Source organism: Macrotis lagotis, chromosome 1 (assembly GCF_037893015.1).
Source record: "Macrotis lagotis isolate mMagLag1 chromosome 1, bilby.v1.9.chrom.fasta, whole genome shotgun sequence".
In the NCBI taxonomy this organism is placed as follows: domain Eukaryota; kingdom Metazoa; phylum Chordata; class Mammalia; order Peramelemorphia; family Peramelidae; genus Macrotis; species Macrotis lagotis.
The window spans coordinates 407,290,237-407,308,926 of record NC_133658.1 but is presented as its reverse complement, the minus strand read 5'-3'; the positions used below and the strand labels follow the sequence as shown (position 1 = coordinate 407,308,926).

Sequence of the window (18,690 nt, the reverse complement as noted above, 5' to 3'; positions counted from 1 at the left end):
CAAAGGAATTGATGGAGAAAAGCTGTAAAGGAAGGGCCTAACTGTACCAGATCTAAAACTGTACTATAGAATCATCAAAACTGCCTCATACTAGATAAGAAATAGAGTAACAAACCAGTGGGAAAAGAAGGGAAAAGAAGACACATAGAATAGGGTACAGAAAGACATTTCAGTCAGTAAGGAAACAGGGAGGCAAAGGGAAGAAAAATAAAAGAGGAAATTGGTATTCCCATTCAGTCATTTCAATCATGCCTGACTGTTCCTGGTTTCATTTGGGACTTTCTTGGCAAAGATACTGAAACGGTTCAACATTTTCTTCTACAGTAGATTAAACAAAACAAGATGACTTACCCAGGATCATACACATAGTAAATGTCTGAGAACAGGTTAGAACTAAGACCTTCTTTATTTTAAACCTGGTATTCTAACCACTGTACCACCTTGCTATATGAAGAGGAAATTAGGAGGGCAAATTAAGGAATAGATTAGTCCTAAGAAAAACCCAACTCTAACTAGAGATGCAAAACAGTATTTATAGCTCTTTTTGAGGTGAAAAAGAATGGGAAATCTTATGGCATACCTATAATCTGAGGAATGGTTGAACAAGTTATGATATATAAATGCCATTGAATGCTATTTGTACTTGAAGAAATGATGAAAGAGTGATTTGGGAGAAATTTAGTTAGATTTATATTAATTGATACAGAGAGAAGTGAGCAGAACCAGTAAAACAATTTATAAAATGTTGATTAAGTGATAAAGACAAATATTTTTTTAAAACATTAGGAACTTAATGCAATAAACAATTATAATCCCAGAAGGCAATGATGAAACAAGCTTGTCAACTTATATACACCCAGTCCCACACACAAATACACACACACACACACACACACACACACACACACACACACACAGAATGACTACTCCATAAAATTTGTTTGTTTTTCATTCTCAATTGGATATGAAGGGTTGAGGTTGGAAAGGAGAGAAGGCAGGCATCTGCTAATTTAAAAAAAATTATAATAGGTGAATGAAGAACTGGAGGAACAGAGAAAACGTGGAACTCTGATCTCATGGCACTTGTGGTAATTTAAAAAGGGGAGATAATTAATGATTGAGAAGGGGCAATATGAATCCTTCCTTTCTGGAACTATACTGACAAATGTCCATGGTTAATGAACCTTTTTCTGGTTATCCCTATGGGTCAGTTTCAGGTGATTGGACTCATAGCAGCTTATTCAGGTATTGCTGAGAGAATAGTGTCATGCTTCACCGGAGATGAATCATGAAGGACATGGAAGTGAGACTCTTCAGGAACAAATTTTCTTCTGTCATGTTTCTAATAAATAAGGGGAAAAACAGAGAAGGAGCAAATGCAAGGGAGAACCTACTTAGAGCAAGTAGTCATCAATGAAGGGAGAGTCTCCTTAAAACTGAAGAATGTAACCCTTTCAGATTAAGGGATATATGAAAGGTAGTTCAGCTCCCAAACTTTTTTACTAGATGCATACTTGGGAGCTATAGGTAACAGGTCAGTTGTTCATTTTCTATGATGCAATTTATTCAAGTTCAATTAACTAGAACATTATACTGAAAAAGTGGAATTGTCAGATTGTTCCTACTCTTCAATTGAGACAGAAAAGAGCTAGGCAAACAAGCAAGCTGTCCTTCCCATATTCTTCCCATCCTCTAAAACAAAACAAAACAAGAACCACCTAAGAACAAGGTAAGCTATGTTCCTCAATATTCTTGAAATATGACTTTGGTTTTCATCTCATTTCCCCATTTTCTGCAGCCCTTGGGTCATCCCCTTTCATTCCTCTTGCAAGTTTCAGTGGTAGAAGCAACTTATTGATATGCTGATCAGCTGGCTGGTTCTGGGCCTGAGGTGCAATGGAATATTTAAAGGACAGTCTGTCATCAGGCTTCAAAGCAAACACAGGGCATAATGGCCTATTTGACATAGAAACTTCTCTCACTATAGAAGAACTTTCCACTAGAGATATCTCATTTTCTATCCACATCTGGAACCTTAGTCAGAAGTGCAAAGTGAAAGTAGTTGGTAAGGAGTTGAATGGAATGGGATGAAATGGAAAAGGAGCTCCCTTGACTTACTCACTTGAGAGGACTTTTATATCTTTGGTCTTTTATTTGGTTTTGGTTTCACATTATGGAAAGATATCAGATAATGAGTAATATGCTCAAGATATATGTATTCAAAAATAATTTGGAGAGGATGAAGTTTAATTGTGTTCTCATACCAGGAAGTTTTTTATTTTTAGCTTGTATCAATTTATTTTGTAACTAATAAATCAAAGAAGAAACATATAGAAGTGTTTGTTAGTAGAATTGAGGAGAACCTTAGAAGAAAGAAACTGTTCCACTTTAGCATTTACATTAAAGAAAGAGAAAGTAGATGACTCTAGTCTGTTACCTCCCTGCCTTTGAGGAATTCAATGTGCTTAACCCAGAACTTTGCCTAGAGCATGGATGATCATGAAAAATGTGATTGCTAAGTCATTGGCACTGAAATCTGTAGCAAATTTTAAGTTTGTAGTATTTTATTTAAGTTTGTAGTATTTTAAAACTACAGAAGGAAAAGTTTTTTTCTGAGTTTAAAAAAAATGGAAAAAATATCTCCTGAAATCTACAGGTCAATGAACTTGACTGTCAAATTACAGTTAAAATGTTGGGATGAATATTTAAAGGAATGGCTAGTGAAAATCTAGAAAAAGGAACAGAATTACAATGAGCTGATATAGACTCATCAAAAACATGTCAAGCCATAGCATCCTTCTTTGAATTTTTGCTGGGTTTAGTAGATAACTAGGAAGAAAATAAGAGTACTTAGATTCAGGAAGATCCGATTTCAGATCGTCTCAGACATTTACTAACTCTGTGACCTTAAGCAAGTCCCATAACTCTGTTTGCTTCAGTTCCCTCATCTTTAAAATAAGCTAAATAAGAAAATGGAAAACCATTAGTATTTTTGACAAGAAAATCTTAAAAAAGGTCACAAAAAGTCAGACAAAACCAAAATGACTTAACAAATGTATCAAGTTGACAATCAAGGAGTGAGTCACTGACTCCATGACCCTTGAACTGATTCCTCCATTTTGTATACAAATTTTGGAGAAGGGCCAGGTGTCTAATTGTGCACAAATTAGGATCACATTGATGATCAAATAAAAGGCTTGTGATGGCTTCAGAGGGGACAAGAAAAGAAAACATTCCTCTCCTTAATCTACTGCTTCAAGAATTACAATGATCCCATTATGTACCTGTAATGTCCAAGATCCATTGACTTTCCTGATTTCTGATTTCTCAATTATTGATCATGCTCAGGATCAGAACAAGCAACATCTCTTCCAGAGGCATAAGGTTGCAAATTAGGAAGTTTAACTTCTAGCCTTTGACGCCTGCCTAAGAAGCTGGGTGATTTAGGACATATTACTTAATTTCTATGTGCCTCAGTTTCCTCATCTGTGTGTTACATGAACAAATATGTACAAACACAACACATATATGTTATACATATATATATTTATATTACATGGGTAATGTATTCAAAATCAATAAAAAGCAATTTTATGGGGAGATAAAACAGCTGGGGATAGGGATTGAGGAAGCTCATATAGGATAAAGTGTTGAAAAAGAGTTTTATAGAAATTCAGTGTTTAATGGAGATTGAGGTAGGAAAGTGAGTGAATTCCAGAGTTGGTAGATGGAGTACTCTATATACAAACTAACAAGAAGGTCAGTTTGATTCAACTTATGCATACATAAAGAAGTCCATAAGCAAAGATGAAGAAGACTTTTTTGGAAAGTGTTTCAGGCTATCTTCTCAGTTCCTACTAAAGGATTGAAGGGCCTGAAATGCAATATTACAAAGAGCAAGGTAGCTTGGAATGCAGGCAAGAATCCACTATCCAGCAAAACTGAAAAGATGAACATTTGATGAAATAAGAGACTTCTAACTTTTCCTGATGAAAAAGCAAGAGCTAAATAGAAAATCTGAACATCAAACAGGAGACTTGAGACAAATGAAAAAAAATTTTTTAAAGGGTAAAGAAAAAAATTGTAATCCTATAACATGATACTAGCTATATCCTCACCTGGGAGAAAGATTTTCATAACTCTCAAGAATTGTAACTCTATTAGAGAGAATGCACTTAGCCAGAAGTAATGGACACTCATGACTTATCCATGACTCTGATAGAATGATTTAAAAACAATATCTCCTTAAAAAGGGGAAACAGTAAAGAGAAGAGAGGATGGAGGAGATTGAATAGGGTAAATTACATTATATAAAGGGGTAGTGAAGGATCTATTGCAATAGAGGAGATGAAGGGAGTAGGTGAAAACCACCTGAACCTTACTCTCATCAGATTAGGCCTAAAGTTAACATACACACACACTTAGTTAAGTTGCAAAACTTATATTACCTTTCAAGTATTAAAAGGGGAAAGGGGTAGGGGGAAGAAAAGAGGAACTAAGAAGGAAGAAAAAGGAAGAAGAAGCAAAGAGGAAGTGGAAAGAAGGAGGGGTCTGGATAGAAGGGGGCAAACATACTGAAGGTGGTGATATTCAGAAATAAAATGCTGGGAATATGGATAAAGTGAAAAAGGGGGGAAACAAAAACAGACAGAGGGTAATAAAGAGTTAGTAATTATAACTTTAAAAGTGAATAGGATGAATTCTTCCATAAAAAGTAAGCAAATAGCAGACAATTAAAAACCAGAATCCTACAATATGATGCTTACAAGAAACTCATTTGAAGCAGAGATACATATAGAGTAAAGCTAATAGGTTAGAGCAAAATATATTTTGCTTCAGCTGAAGTGAAAAAAAGCAGGCGTAGCAATCCTTATCTCAGAGAAAGCAGCTGCAAAAATAGATTTCATTCAAAGAGATAAAGAAGGAAACTCTATCCTCCTAAAAGTTACTATGGACAATAAAGCAATTTCAATACTAAATATGTATGCACCAAATGATATAGCATCCAGATTCTTAGAGGAGAAGTTTAATGAGTTACAGGAAGACACAGACATCAAAACTCCACTGATGGGAGACATCAACCTCTTGCTATCAGATTTAAATAAATCTAAACATAAAATAAACAAGGAGGAAGTTAAGGAGGTAAACAGAATGTAAGAAAACTAGACATGATGGACCTCTGGAAAAAGTAGAATGGGGATAGAAAGGAATATCCTTTCTTTTCTGCAGTACATAGCCACTTACACAAAAATTGACCATGTACTAGGGCATAAAAACCTAATAATCAAATGCAGAAAGAGAGAAATAGTGAATACATCCTTCTCAGATCATAATGCAATAAAAATCACATGCAATAATGGGCCAGGGAGAGATAGATCAAAACTAATTGGAAACTAAATAGCCTTATTTTAAAGAATGAGTGAATCAAACAACAAATTATAGAAAAAAATTAATGATTCATCCTAGAAAATGACAATAATGAGACAACATACCATAGCTTATGGGATACAGCCAAGGCAGTTGTCAGGGGATATATTATATCTTTAAATGTTTACATGAATAAATTGGGAGAAAGAGGAAATCAATGAACTACACATGCAACTAAAAAAATGGAGAAAGAACAAATTAAAACCCCACAATTAAATACCACATTAGAAATACAAAAAATTAAAGGAAAAATTAATAAAATCAAAAGCAAGAAAACTATTGAACTAATAAATAAAACCAAGAGTTGGCTTTATGAATAAAACAATAAAAGTGATAAATCTCTGGAAAATTTAATTTTAAAAAAGTAGAAAACCAAATTACCAATATCATAAATGAAAAAAAGGTGAACTCACTAGCTATGAGGAGGAAATTAAAATAACAATGCAGAATGATTTTGCTCAACAGTATGCAAATAAATTTGATAATCTAAGTGAAATGAATGAATATTCACAAAAATATAAGCTTCCCAAGTTAAATGAAGAGGAAATTAAATACTTAAATAACCTGATCTCAGAAAAAGAAGTTCAACAAGCCATTATTGAACTCTCTAAGAAAAAATGTCCAGGGCCAGATGGATTCATAAGTGAATTCTATGAAACATTCAAGGACCAATTGGTTCCAATTCTATATAAACACTTTGGCAAAAAGAGGTGAGGATGGAACTCTGTCTAACTCTTTCTCTGACAACACTATGGTGATGATACCTAAACCAGGAAGAGTCCAAACAGAGAAAGAAAATTATAGACCTATCTCCTTAATGAATATAGATGAAAAAAATCTTAAAATCTTAGCCAAGTGATTATATCACGTTATCACTAGGATAATACACTATGATCAAACAGGACTTATCCCATGATTTGGGTCAATATTAGGAAAACTTTTCAATTAACTATGTCAATAACAAACCTATCAGAAATCATATGAATATATTAATAGTTGCTGAAAAAGCCTTTGACAAAAAACAGCAGCCATTCCTACTAAAAACACTAGAGAGCATAGGAATAAATGGATTGTTCCTTAGAATGATAAGCAGTATCTATCTGAAAACATCAACAAGCATCATATGCAATGGGAATGAGCTAGAGGCATTGTCAGTAAGATCAGGGGTGAAACAAGAATGGCCATTATCACCATGACTATTCAATATTGTGTTAGAAATGTTAGCTTCAGGGGGTGGCTAGGTGGTGCAGTGAATAGAGCATGGGCCTTGGAGTCAAGAGTACCTGGGTTCAAATTTGACCTCAGACACTTAATAATTACCTAGCCATCCAGCCTTGGGCAAGCCCCTTAACCTCATTGCCTTGAAAAGTCTAAAAAAAAAGTTAGCTTCAGTGATAAGAGAAGAAAAAGAAACTGAAGGAATTAGAATTGGGAAGGAAGAAACAAAACTCTCACTTTTTGCAGATGACATGATAGTATACTTAGAGACTCCTAAAATATCATCAAAAAACTACTAGAAACAATTAGCATCTTTAGCAAAGTCTCAGGATATAAAATAAACCCTCATAAATCCTCTGCATTTCTATATATTCTAGCAAGATTCAGAAGCAAGAGCTAGAAAGAGAAATATAATTCAAAGTAACTTCAGACAATATAAAATACTTGGTAGTCTACCTGCCAAGACAGATTCAGTAACTATGAAAACAACTGCAAAATAATTGTCTCACAAATAAAATCAAGTTTAAAAAACTGGGCAAATATCAACTGCTCCTGAATAGACTGAGATAATATAATGCAAATGACAATTTTACAAAATTAAACTATTATTTAGTGGCCTACCAAACAAAATTCCAAAAATCTTACTTTAATGAGTTAGAAAAATTGTAAGTAAATTCATATGAAAAATAATATTAAGAATTTCCAGAGGTTTAATGAAAAAAATGCAAAAGAAGGTGGCTTAGCCTTACCAGATCTAAAATTATATTATAAAATATCAGTCATCAAAACTGTCTGGTATTGGCTAAGAAATAGAGTGGTCAATCAGTGGAATAGATTAGGTGCAAAAGAGATGGCAGGAAATGATTATAGTAATCTGCTATTTGATAAACCCAAAGAGTCCCATTTCTTGGACTCTTTGACAAAAACTGTTGGGAAAATTGGAAGTCAGTATGGCAGAAACTTGGATTAGACTAATATCTCATACCCTATAGCAAGAAAAAATCAAAATGAGTACAGAATTTAGACATAAAAGACAATATTATAAGCAAACTAGGAAATCCAGGAATAGTTTACCTGTCAGATCTATGGAAAGGGGAGCAATTTATGACTGAGGAAGAAATAGAGAACAACCTTAAAACCAACTAAATAATTTTGATTACATTAAAAGACTTTTACACAAACAAAACCACTGTAACCAAGATCAAAAGAAATGTAGTAAAATGAGAAACATTTTTACAACTAGTATTTCTGACAAAGGACACATTTCTAAATTATATAGATAACTGAGTCAAATTTATTTTAAAAAAAAGCCATTCCCCAATTGACAATTGTCAAAGGATATGCAGAGGTAATTTACAGATGAGGAAATCAAAGAGATCCATATTCATAAGAAAAAACTGCTCTAAATTATTACTGATTAGAGAAATTCAAATTGAAGTATCTCTCAGGTACCACTTCACACCTCTCAGACTGGCCAATATGACCAGAAAGGACAATGATCGATATTGGAAGGTATGTGACAAATCTGGGATACTAATCCATTTTTGGTGGAGCTGTGAACTCATCCAACCTTTCTGGAGAGCAATTTGGAATTATGCATAAAGGGCAATAAAAAATGTGCATACCCTTTGATCCAGCAATATCACTACTGGGTCTATACCCTGAAGAGATCATGAAAAAGGGTAAAAATATCACTTGTACAAAGATATTCATAGCAACCCTGTTTGTGGTGGCAAAGAATTGGAAATTGAATGAATGTCCATCAATTGGGGAATGGCTTAGCAAACTGTGGTATATGTATCTTATGGAACACTATTGTTCTATTAGAAACCAGGAAGGATGGGAATTCAGAGAAGCCTGAAAGGATTTGCAAGAATTAATGCTGAGCAAGATGAGCAGAACCAGAAGAACATTATACACCCTAACTGCAACATGGGGATGATGATTAACCTTAATGGACTTGCTTTATTTCATCAGTTCAAAAATCAGGGACAATTTTAAGGTATCTGTAATGGAGAATACCATCTGTATCCAAAGAAAGAATTGTGGAGTTTAAACAAAGACCAAAGACTATTACCTTTAATTTTTTTTAAAAAAGGTATTTTATGTAATTTTTCTATCTCTTCCATCTTATTTTTTCTTTAAGGATACGATTTCTCTCTTAACACATTCAATTTTGATCAATATATAGCATAGAAACTATGTAATAGTCTTTACTGCCTTCTGTGGGGAATGGGGGGGAGGGAAGTGAGATTAGGGGAAAAACTGTAAAATTCAAAAGACAATTAAAAAGAATATATAGCTTCAAATCTCACCTTACACACTGATAAAGTCACATCTTCTCAGTGCCTCAGTTTCCTCATTGGCAGAAAAGATAGTCAGACTTTTTCATTTTTTCATTTAACATTCATCTTAAAAATTTTGAGTTTCAAATTCTCTCCCTACTTCCTGCTTCTCCCTCACCCATTGTGAAGGGAAGCAATGTTATTGATTATACATTTGAAGTCACCTATAACATATTTTCATATTTTCTATGTTGTAAATAGAAAAGGCAAAAGAAATAAAGTGGGAAAATATCGATTCAATCTTCCCTCAAAATTCATTAGTTCTCACTCTCTGAAGGTGGATTGTATTTTTTATCAGGAGATCATTGAAACTATTGTTAATCCTTTTATTGATCAGAATAACTGTCTTTCACAATTAATCATTTGATGTCACTTTGCATTATCAGTTCATAGAAGTTTTCATAGTTATTTCTGAAACCATTCCCTTTGTCATTTCATGAAGTACAAATACAACTAATTTAGTAATTCTTCAAATGATGAGTATTCCCTTAATTCTTTATCAACACAAAAAAGTTTTTGTTCTTATAGATATTTCAATATTTTTGTCTCTAATGGTAATGGTATTGTGGGGTAAAAGGATTTACATAATTTTAAAGGTATGTTTTAGGGGTTTGTTTTCAAAGCACTCACCAGAACATTTGGTCCAGTTAATAGTGCATTAGTGTGGAGACACATCCAACCATTTGTCATGTTCTTTTTCTGTCATTTTAGTCCATCTAATAAAGGAGAGGTGGCATTTCAGAGCTGTTCTCACTTGCATTTCTCTAATTATTCATGATTAAGAGTTATTTTTCATGTAACTATTGAATGCTTTAATTTCTTATTCTGAAAATTGTATGTTCATATCATTTTAAGGAGACAGTCTTGATAATTTCAAAGATCTCAGAAATGGTAAAACTATGCTCCTTTGATGCTCTGACTCCTCTTTCCACAACAATGCCTTACTTGTAATAATTAACAAGCATAACAATAGTTTTATTGTTACCATCTTGATGATCATTATTATCAGTAATTTTCTGAGGATAAATATTGTGATTGCCTTTGATTTGCCCTGGGGTTTTATGTGGGTATATTACAGATCAGTTTTTCCAGAACTCCCTCTGGAGCTATGCTTTCCTTCCTGTCATGCTTCTCACCTTGACTACCCTTGGTTTTCTCATTTTTACCTACTTCAATAAAGGTAACATTTTTACATACTATAAAAAAGGTAATAAAGAGGGGAGGTTGCTACAAAATTCTTTGTGAATTTTCAAAACTCTAATGTACTTTTTTTTTAGGTTTTTGCAAAGCAAATGGAGTTAAGTGGCTTTCCCAAAGACACACAGCTAGGTAATTATTAAGTGTCTGAGGTTGGATTTGAACTCAGGTACTATTGACTCCAGGGCCAATGCTCTATCCACTGTGCCACCTAGCTACCCCATTGTATTGTACCTTTAAAATTCATTTATCTTTTCTCTTTGGGATCCAAACCACCCCTGGGGAAATGGTTTCTGAAGTTGACCCATTCTCAGAAATAGTTTTACTTCTTTCCTTTGGATTGAGTTTCCTTAAAACATTGACCTTTCCTTTAATTCTTGATCTACTCAGTTTGTTTCATACACAGACCTGTGTTTTTTTTATTTTTAGAGAAAATTAAGAAAAATTTGGGTGAGTTCTATTTTATTTTGAAGCAAACTTTCTTTCAGGGAAGTTATATTTCTCAAAGTTATCTCATTTCTGATTCATTATTTTTAGACTTAAAGAAAAAAATGAAAGAGGCAGGTAAGAAAATAACTTCTCCTCTCCCTCCTCCACCCACAAGTCATAATGTCCCTCTCCTCTCTACTCTCCTGTCCTCTTTCCTTACTTGACCTTCTTTGCACCTAGTCACAGAAATAATATTTAGCTTTCTGTTTTCAGAATGGATCAAAGCCACTGAAAATTCAGGTAATTGAAACTGGATTTATTTTTTTTTTCATTATCCTAATTTCCTTCTCTTCTCACCCATACACATCTCTTCTTCACCTGCTACTTCCTCTTCCCTTATCTCTGGCTGTGAAGAAAGATGGGAGAGGAATGCTGCTAATACATTGTTTGTCCAAGCCTTCATTGTTTGGAAAGAGTCAGTAGATTAAATGTAGTGAAGGGCCAGTTGAAATCAGAGGCACTATTTGAACTGGAAAGGAGCAATGAAAGAAAAGTGTACTGGGTTAAGAGATGGAATTGTTCTTAGTGTCATCATCTGAAATTTTAGGGTAAATAAGGGATATATTTGTATATTTTCTAATTGATAATATTGCATCCTCTTTCTCAAATTTCCAAGGTTTCACCCAAGATTATTAGATATTATTCAATAATATAAAGAAACATTTTTCTTTATAAGCAATTGTTTATATATCTTTATTGCAAGATTAAATTTTACTGAATATCTAATAGAATTAATAATAAAATAGACACATTGCCAATTATTTGCAGTATATTAACTGTGATAAATTTCATAGAGTTATCATATACTAACAGTCAAATGGTAGATGACTTTTTTCATAATTTGTTCTTCACAATTTATTCAGAATAACAAACAAAATCAAATAAAGCAGAAAAGTGTTCTTTAGAATTTTCTTTCTTCTTCCTAAGATCAAGGCTAAAAAGTTTCCATCAAGAGGAAAAAATGTCTCCATCTTCTTTCTCTCTTTCTTATACAAATCTCTCTAGTCATTCCAGAAATGCAATCTCTCCAGCCCTTCTCATGCCATCATTTGTGAGGCTCACTTCTCACAAAATTATCTTTGTAATGTTTCTTCATAAAATAATAGCTCGTAGTCCTAACATAAAGGAAGTTTCTTATCTTCTTTCTATCTCCCATAATTTATCTCTATAGATTCCATATATTAAACATAAAAACACATTTTTTTTCTGATTTTTATGGGGAGAAGTATCTCTTAGAAGGAGAATTAAAAATTTAATTTCTAACTCCTACATTCTTAAATAAACAATAAGTTTCCATCACCTTTTTCAGATAGATTTTTGAAATTAATGTTTTGAAGTAAAAGTTTTTAACTTAGTTGCTGCAAAATTCTATTTTTAAAATTCATTGATTACTATTTCAATGCAAACTGATTTCTCTTCCAATACTATACATTTCATTTCATACACTTTTAGGGGTTTTTTTGCAAGGCAAATGGGGTTAAGTGGCTTGCCCAAGGCCACACAGCTAGGTAATTATTAAGTGACTGAGGCTGGATTTGAACCCAGGTACTCCTGACTCCAGAGCCAGTGCTCTATCCACTGTGCCCCCTAACTGCCCCTATTTCATACATTTTGAAAAAAAAAAAATTCTAAGAAGAGATAAATAGAATTCACCAGACTACCAAAAGATTAAAACTCTTGAACAGAGTCCTGGTTTGAATCATATCTCTCATCTCTGAAGAGTTTGTTCTTGATTTTTTCTTTTGTTTTCCTCCTTTTTATACTTTCATCATGCAGAAATTACTTGTATACAAGTCCTCAGATTTTTAATTGCCTTATATTACTTTCCTAAAACTTAATTTTAAGAAAAGGAAAAGCAAGGAAGCCAACAACAGCTAAAGTAAAATTTGGGGCATATATTTTCAAATATGTAATAATTACAAGGGATAAGGTAGGAGAAAAAAACTGATGTGAGGAAATGGTCAGAAGAACTCATTTGGAATCAATGTTACTTGGTTTCACTTGGAAGAACCTTCCTCTTCTCATCTCTCTTCTTCTCTCTTCCTGTTTCTTTTTTTTTGTTTTTGTTTTTTTAATTTTTGCAAGGCAATGGGGTTAAGTGGCTTGCCCAAGGCCACACAGCTAGGTAATTATTAAGTGTCTGAGGCCCGATTTGAACTCAGGTACTCCTGACTCCAAGGCCAGTGCTCTATTCACTGTGCCACCTAGCCACCCCTCTCTTCTTGTTTCTCTCTCTCTCTCTCTCTCTCTCTCTCTCTCTCTCTCTCTCTCTCTATTTGTGTGTGTGTGTGTGTGTGTGCACGTGCACACATGCGCGCATGTGTCTCTGTCTCTGTCTCTCTCCTTTTTCTTCTTATTCAGACTTCCTTTTCTTCTCCCTTGTTCTATTACTCTCATTTCTTCCCTCATTATATTTCTTCCTCCTTCCACTGGAAGTTACTCGGGATCCAGAAACTGCTCATTGAAAATTCCATGTATCTGAAGATCAGAAATCGGTGACCTATGAAGACCCAAAGTTTCCAGTTCTTGAAACTGAGAAAAGGTTCTGGTTTCCATGTGTGGTGGCCTCATAGAGTTTTTCGGCAGATGAACATTTTGGGAGGTTGAGGGTGGGGAGATGAGGAAGTGGTACCTGGGGATATGCTGGGCTGGTGAGAACAGGCAGGAAAGGGAAATCAGATTCTTCCTGAGAAGGGCTACTGGATTTGGGGGCTATGGAATGAATATGTATAAATTATTTTTGACTCTACTAGAAAAGGCCCATAGAATAGGAGTTTCCCTAAGTTTTAAGGTCAGAGAAGTAGCCTTCTTCAATGTGACTGAAAAATCATATAGCTACACATTCACTAACTGCAATTTCCATAAGAAAACTCTTTACCCATATTTCTTCCCTCTTAAAAGTGGCAATCAACATCCAATTCTCATGCCCCATTGTAGCTGTGTCATCCGGAAATGATAGATCTCAAGTCAGCAGTAATAATGTTCCCAGCTCACAGACAACTTAATGCCTCCTTTCTAGCATCTCTTGTCACCCCAAGAGACTTTAATCCATATTTTCTTGAGTTTTTTTCAAGGATCTTTACCCAGAGTTCCTTCCTTGTATCCAAGCACTTTTTGCAAGTGTAACAACATAAAGGGGTGGAGTCAAGATGTTAGAGTAAAGATAGGAACTCCTGGGAGCTCTCCCCCAGACCACTCCAAATACCCTTAAATAACAACTCTAAATTCTGGAGTGGCAGAACCCAGAAAAATAACTGAGTGAAACAATTTTCCAGCCCAAGCCAACCTGGAAGATTCACAGCAAAAGTCTGTTACACCAGCTTTAGAATGAGCTTGCAGTGCACCCCCAGTTGCACTAGAGCATATCTACGCCATCCATTCGGACTAGCCTGCAGGGCACCTAGATCCATGGAAGTGGAGCTGGTTTCCAGACTTCTCAGTCCAAGGATTATCAAGGACAATTGGAAAGGGCAGGCACTCTCATCAGAAGGGGCTCAGAGAGAGAAAATAACATACACACCTAGTTGAGTATAGAAATCTATCTTACCCTAGAGGAAAAAGGAGAGGAAGGGGATGGGGGAAAGGGGATAGGGAGAGGGGAGAGGAGAGGGTTATGGGTGATAGAAGAGAGGGGAGATCATAGGAGAGGGTAGTTAGATACAACATACTTTTGAGGAGGGACAGGGTAAAAGGAGAGAGAGAGAGAATAAAATAAATGGGAGTGGTAGGGAATGGGATGGAGGGAAATACAGCTAGCAATTAGCAACAGTGGTAAAAGATAAGGAAGCAATTTCTCTGATGGACTTATGATAAAGAATGCAATCCATCCCAAGACTGAGCTGATGGTATCTGAATAAAGATTGAAGCACACTTTTTTTTTCTCACTTAACTTTTCTTAAGGATTTTCATTGTGTGTGTGTGTGTGGGGGGGGTAATGTTTATTTTTACAACCTGACTATTGCTGTTAGGTGTTTCACATCTATACATTTTTTCTCATTTATTTATTCTTATTTTGAACAAATAATTTTTTATACGTTACTAAAATATTCTTGTTTAAGAGTAAACATAATACCCCCCTCCCCCCTCAAAAATATTAAACTACACCAAGTTATTTGATTTCTCAATGAGTAGAGTGGGGTGGGAAGAAGGGAGAGAATTTGAAACATAGTTTTGGAAGTAAATGTTGAAACTTGCTTTTGTATGTAGCTGGAGTTAAAAAATTAAATAAAATAAAAACAATTAAAAAAGAGAAACAACGGAAAAAGAATTTGATTTTGAGTCAGAAGACTTTGTTCGTGGTCATCTTATATTTGATTAGAAAAGATAAATGACAACACTTCCAAACTATAGTCTTTTTCCTTCATATTCTAACACTTTTCCTTCCTCTCCCCCTCAGCACAGAAGAAAGGCACTTAAACAATATTTGAACCTCCTGAGTTTATCTAAAGAACTTTCTAGAATATAGATAAATGTACTTAATGCATCATAAATGATTTGTTATGATGGCAAACATTTAACTGGGGAGAGAGTAGGGTATTCTAGATGACAATTTAGCTTGCCTCCCCCACAACAAGTTATGCAAAGAAAAATATAAAGTGGAAAATCTTTCTGAGTTATTTAGGGGTGAAGTATTGCTATCATTCAAATGTGTTCTGTTCTAAAATTCTCCAAAGCCTCATAAACTTCAAATGGAAAGTTTGAGATACCAGTTTGTCTCTGTTAGTTTGAAACTGTTTTTCCTTTTCATTTCTGTTTACTAAATGTTATTTAAAACTTTGTATCAAAACATTAAAGAAAAAAGAAATTGCTTTTAAACTATATATATACACATACATACATATATATGCATGTGTGCATATATACATAAACATATAATATCCATAGATGCATATATATGTTGTATAACTATATTCATATATAATTATATAGGTATTTGTATATACACATATATTTATGCATACCTATATTTATGTCTATACATTTACACATCCAGAAAAAGGCAGCAAAGAAAAACAGTAAGGATCATATAAAAGTTAGAAACCATCCTAAAAGGAAAAGAAATATTGGAATTTAAGATTAAACTTAAGAATTTAAGATTACATTTAAGAACTTTTAAGATTAAATTTAAGAATTTAATATTAAACTTAAAGAAAAATGCATTTTCCAAAAAGGATCACATGAATTCCTAAGGGAAAAAAAGGAATAAAGAAAATGAAATAAATGTTCAAAGGAAAGAATTGAAGAGAGAATAAATTGCTTAAAGGAGAATTTGGCAAGCATTATACAAATGAACCAACCATTTTCTTCCTGAGACAGCTGAAAAGGGGAAGAATGGGAATAAATATTCATTAAGGACCTACTGTGAAATACCACATCTGATCCTCATGACAAATCTGGCTTGTGATTGTTATTATTGTTGTTTAGTTGTTTTTAATTCTTTGTGACCCCATTTTAAGTCTTCTTCATCATGATACTGGGATGGTTTGCCATTTCTTTCTCCAGTTCATTTTTCAAATGAGGAACTGAGGCAAATAGTGTTAAATGACTTGTCCAGGGTCATGCAACTTTAAAGTATCTAAGGCCAGATTTGAAGAGGAGTCTGCCTGACTCCTGGCACTCTATCCCCATTCAGCTTTGGAGAATCTGAAGCATTCTTCTGGCTCTCCTTTATTCCACCAAGTACCCTCCAATTCTCAATAGAAAAGTTATTGTAAGAGCTGGGCGTAGGAAAAATATATATCTTCTATTCTGAATCATGGTGGGTTAAGAAACTTTGAAAAGTACATTCCTGACCAAGAATAACGCTTGAGCAATGAACCAAAAGATTCTTTATCCCAGAAAAGACCAAAAATAAGCCATGGAAACAAACCAAAAACCTGCATCACCCTACTCACCCACTGGCAACCCCCCATGATAGAGCTCTAAAGAAATAAGGTTATGTTAATATTGAGAGGATTTTGTGATGAATAAACACAATTTACAATGACTACTTAGCCCCAAAGAGCCACTGAGATGAGAGTGGGGAAAGATGAAGAAAGGAGCTTCTAGTTATCAATAAAGCTCAGAAACTTCTCTGGATTTTTTACTTTTGTGCTGATGGTCCCACCCATTACTGCCAGAAGAGGAGATCATGCTGGTGATGGAGGTAAAGAGGTCAGATTTTCTTGGGAAAAACTCCAAGATAGACAATGACTAGCCATCAGAAGACTGGATTATAGTCAACTGTATCAAGAGATAACTAGATTGGCTCCTTTGATCTAATTGGGAGAAACAGAGCTAAGAGAAGAAGGCAGGTTTTGGCCTGCTGCCTTCACACAAAGGGTTGGAAGCAGTCTATTAGACCACCCAGTTACTTGTCAAGTCTTAGCTAGTGGCCTAATGGAGAACACTGGACTCTACCATAACTCAGAGATAAACCGAGAACAACTAATATTGTCAGGAACCATGTGATCCTCTTCTAAATCAGGAAAATTGATGTCCATAGGATCTTACTGAGACTATCATTCATTGTGTCCTGAACTAGGCCTTTAGTCAGTGAATAGTTGGCAGAAAGGTTGGAGACATGCATCTTGGGGGACTGAGACTTGGGGGCATTCTTGAGAGGGCTAGAGACAAGGTCAAATGACTCAGATTTAAGCTCTTGGGGTGACTCAAAGAGGACGATTCTTCAGCAAAGTGTGCTGAGATCTAGCAGTCCCATAGTATCTGACAACAGGATGAAGAGTATGCACTGGGGTGAAATTGAGCCTCGCCTCCTTGGCTGGGGGTGGGTAAGCCTCCAAGGTTCTGGGGTTAAAGGAAGAACAGCTTTTCTCAGGGGGAAGGGAATGGGTAGAATGATTTTTTTGTCCTTCATTCTCAAAGACCACGACATCAGGGAAGTGACTGACACATAATTTGTATTTGAGGGAGGAAGTATTGTACTAAATCATCAGCCTCATTTTCTCTCCAGAGCCATCAGGATCCAGTGACCAGATATGAATCAGGATGCTGGAGATGGTCCTGCAACCAGACAATCAGGGTTAAGTGACTTGTCCAAGGTCTCTCAACTAGTAACAGTCAAGTGCCTGAGATGGGAATTCAACCTCCCATCCTCCTGACTCCTATGTCAGTGCTCTATTCACTGTGTCACCTAGCTCTGTGACTGGTGTTTTAAAGGGACTTCCTTCATCTTGAGAGTTGCTGAGTTGGGAGGTGGGCTCCGATACTTCTAGGAGAAAGGGAGATCTGTGTTTCTTCTGGAGGATCCAAGGATCCCTGGGAACCATAGTTCTAATAAAGGGATAATTCTTTCTAGACTGACTCATCTCCCTTAAGCCTCTGCTTAATCACGAGTATGACAGAAACACCCAGTGATGGGAAATAGCCCTATAGTTTACTTGGGCCTGGAGGCAGGGAGAAGGGAAGGGTCTTGCCAAGGGTATGCTATTTCTTCCTTGATCACTGGAAAAGGTGATCCTTTGTTGGGTTCTTCATTTTGATGGGATTTGTGAACTGGGTTAGTTCTTCCATGGGATGGAGATCTTCTTTGATAGACTGAGCCTAAAACAAAGGAGGGAACCCTTCCTCAGGTAAGACTCACTCCTCTTTTAATGAACCAGTAGTGGGAAAAGGAGATAGTCCTTCATCAGCTACAAGAAATTTGGGGGCAATGCACATTTGCTTGCTATGACAAATTCTGAACTCATGAGAGATGCAGTCAGGGTTAATGGCATATTCAGAGATTAGTTCACTGGTAACTTTATTGGTACTGGTTTTTTGTCCTTCATTTTTGAAGAAGATCACAATATCAGGGAGGTGATGCCATAATAGCACATGAATTGAATTTGAGTGAGCTGGGGCTGTACTAAGTCACTAGTCTCACTTTCTCCTCCAGAGCCATCTGGATCCAGTGACCAGATATGAATCAAGGTGGCTGGAGATGGACCTGAATGTGAGGTAATCAGGGTTAAGTGACTTGCCCCAGGTCAGACAGCTAGTAAGAATCAAGTGTCTGAAGTTGTATTCAAACTCC

The 18,690-nt window shown here is 35.3% G+C and overlaps 2 pseudogenes; one reads left to right on the top strand and one right to left on the bottom strand.

The window, feature by feature from the left end:
• The window catches only part of LOC141503338 (butyrophilin-like protein 8), a 30,780-nt pseudogene extending 17,057 nt beyond the window's left edge, over positions 1–13,723 (top strand).
• Positions 13,724–17,071: 3,348 nt separating this feature from the next.
• On the bottom strand, positions 17,072–18,400 carry LOC141503264 (forkhead box protein M1 pseudogene; annotated as a pseudogene).
• Between the last annotated feature and the right edge of the window lie 290 nt (positions 18,401–18,690).